The following is a 3,111-nucleotide window of genomic DNA, read 5'->3' as shown; positions in this document are numbered from 1 at the left end:
GGGAAGGAAAACCCTGACAAAACAATTCTCCTGCAACGATCATTTATAGGGGAAACATCTATGCGCGTCTTTGCCTTGGCTCAGCGCCAGCTCAGGTTAGGATTTATGGTTAGGGTGAGGGTTCAGGTTCAGAGAGAAACACAGCGGAGAGCTGTGGCTGCACTGCCACTGGAAAGGGACTTCCAAGGGAAGGAAAACCCTGCCAAAACCAAGGTCTTGGGACAACCATTTCCAGTCCATCACATATGAGTATCCTTGCGTTGGCTCAGAACCAGCTCGGGTTAGCTTTAGGGTTAGGGTTAGCATTCAGAGAGAGACAGAGCGTAGAGCTGCGGCTACACTGCCACTGAAAACAGGCCTCCAACAGAAGGAAAACACTGCCAAAACCATGGTCCTGGGACAACCATTTCCACTCCACAAACTATGCATGTCCTTACATTGCCTCAGCGATAGCTAGGGTTAGGGTTAGCATTCAGAGAGAGACAGAGCGTAGAGCTGCAGCTGAATGCCACTGGAAAGGGGCCTCCAAGGGAAGGAAAACCCTGACAAAACCATGGTCCTAGGGGAAACATTTCTAGTCCACCACCTATGCACGTCCTTACCTTGACTCTGGGATAGCTAGGGTTAGGGTTAGCGTGCAGAGAGAGACAGAGCATAGAGCTGTGGCTGCACTACCACTGAAAACGGGCCTCCAAGGGAAGGAAAACCCTGACAAAACCAGGGTCCTGGGACAAGCTTTTCTAGTCCACCGCATATGCGTGTCCTTACTTTGCCTCAGGGATAGCTAGGGTTAGGGTTAGTGTTCAGAGAGAGACAGAGCGTAATGCTACAGCTGCACTGCCACTGGAAAGGGGCCTCCAAGGGAAGGAAAACCCTGCCAAAAAAATGATCCTGTGACGACCGTTTCCACTCTTCTACCTATGCGCGTCCTTACGTTGACTCTGGGATAGCCAGGGTTAAAGTAAGGGTTAGGGTAGCGTTCAGAGAGAGATAGAGTGTAGAGCTGTGGCTGTACTGCCACTGGAAAGGGGCCTCCAAGGGAAGGAAAACACTGCCAAAACAATTCTCCTGCAACAACCTTTTCCACTCCACCACCTATGCGCGTCCTTACCTTCCCCCAGGGATAGCTAGGGTTAGGGTTAGGGTTAGCGTTCAGTGAGAGACAGAGCAAAGAGCTGTGGCTGCACTTCCACTGAAAAGGGGCCTCCAAGGGAAGGAAAAACTGCCAAAATAATTCTCCTGCGACAATATTTTCCACTCCACAGTATATGCATGTCCTTACCTTTCCTGAGCAATAGCTAGGGTTAGGGTTAACGTTCAGAGACAGACAGAGCGTAGAGCTGTGGCTTCACTGCCACTGGAAAGGGGCCTCTAAGGGAATGAAAACCCTGCCAGAAGAATTGTCTTCGGACTACCTTTCCAGAGGACCATAAATGCGCATTTTTGCCTTGGTCAGTGCGAACTGGGGTTAGGGTTATGGTTAGGGTTCAGAGGGAGACAGAGCGTAGAGCTGTGGCTGGACTGTCACTTCAAAAGCAGCCTCCAAGGCAAGTGCTAGGCTGCAGAAACACTTGTCGTGGGATAACGGTCGCTGCTTGGATTTGTAAAGCTGTCTTTGTCCAAGCTCCGCCCACACTAGACTTAGGCTTTGTGTTAGGGTTAGGGTAACGGAGAGCGTTCAGAGAGAGAGAAAGCAGAGAGCAGCACCTGGACTGCCTTTAAAAAGGGGCCTCCATGGGAAGTGAAACGCTGCAGAAGGAGTTTTCCCCTTAGAACATTTTGCGTTGTGCCATATATTGGCTTCCCTGTCTATGGAACCAGCAAACCTGAAGTTTAAGGTAATGTTTCGCCTTTTAACTGAAACAAAGTCTAGACGTCTGGTGCAAGTGAGGCTACAAAGGGGTTTCCAAAAGAAGGTATAGCATGCTGAAAGAATTCTCCTCTGACACCTTCTTGCTCTGGGCCCATGGATGGGGGTCTTGGGCTCATGCTCAGCCAAAGCCAACCTTGAGCATTAGGGTTACAGTTAGGATTAGGGATAGGGTTGGGACAGAGACAAAGCCTAAAGGTCCAGTACAAGTGAGGCTGAGAAGAGGTTTCCAAGGAAAGTCCTGGGCTGCAGAAAAAAAGGTCCTCTGATGATGTTTTCTGCTTGGACTTGCATGAGCGTCCTTGGCTAAGGAAGAGCTGAAGTTTAAGTTTTGAGATAAGGGTTAGGGTTCCAATAGAGACAAACCCTATAGGTCGAGTGGGAAGTGACCTAAATACTGAGGTGAGGAGTGGGCATGAGATGTATATATTTTACCCATCAGAAGATGTAAGCCAAGAAGCCTACAGATGTCATGAGCAAGAATAAATAATTTATGTCTGAATAGCCCCAATAAGAAGAACATTAGCTGCCCCTGTGTGATTTTAAGACTCCCTAAGCAGAACAGAAGTTGACAAGAAAAGCTGAGGAAATTGTCCTTAGAAGGAATGTAAGAACTGAGGGGAAAAAAGGCCAGTACTGAAGTAAGCAGAAGCTTTACCAGCCTCACACAAATTGGAAAGACTATAAAAGGCAACCAGAACAAAGAAACTGAGATGCTGTGAACACTTTGTACTTGGAAAAAAAAGCAAAATCTGCATGGCCATCTGCAGAATACTGTCTTCAGGTTCCTGAGTCTTATGGGATGTCTGACCAACAGATTGGTAAGATCAAGGTAACAGGCACTGTGTACAGCTGCTTTGAGTTGCCTGGTCATGAATGTATTCAGCAACACTTGCCTGGTGGAGAACGGACTAGCTTTGCGCCTACTGCTGCCTGCTCAGTTGCCCACTTCCAAGATTTATCACTTGGGCAAGACTGTTCTGATCACCCAGTCTGGCTTTTGTCACAGCATTTCACCAAATGGCTCCTGTGTCGAGCCCATCACTTCCGGCTACATAAATTATTCCAGTGCTAATTACCCTCACTTATTTGCCCATTATTTCCAGTTTCCCCTTCTAGCCGTCCGATAGATGTTCATATCCTTTTTTTGTTAGATTTTAAAAAATACATCTATCAGCAGATATCTGTTCTTTGCATAGTGCCACGGCTGCTCCTTTGGGCCCAGACCCGGGGCCAGGCCC

Source organism: Apteryx rowi, unplaced genomic scaffold (assembly GCF_003343035.1).
Source record: "Apteryx rowi isolate R43461 unplaced genomic scaffold, aptRow1 scaffold_232, whole genome shotgun sequence".
Taxonomy (NCBI): domain Eukaryota; kingdom Metazoa; phylum Chordata; class Aves; order Apterygiformes; family Apterygidae; genus Apteryx; species Apteryx rowi.
This window is presented reverse-complemented; position numbering follows the sequence as displayed.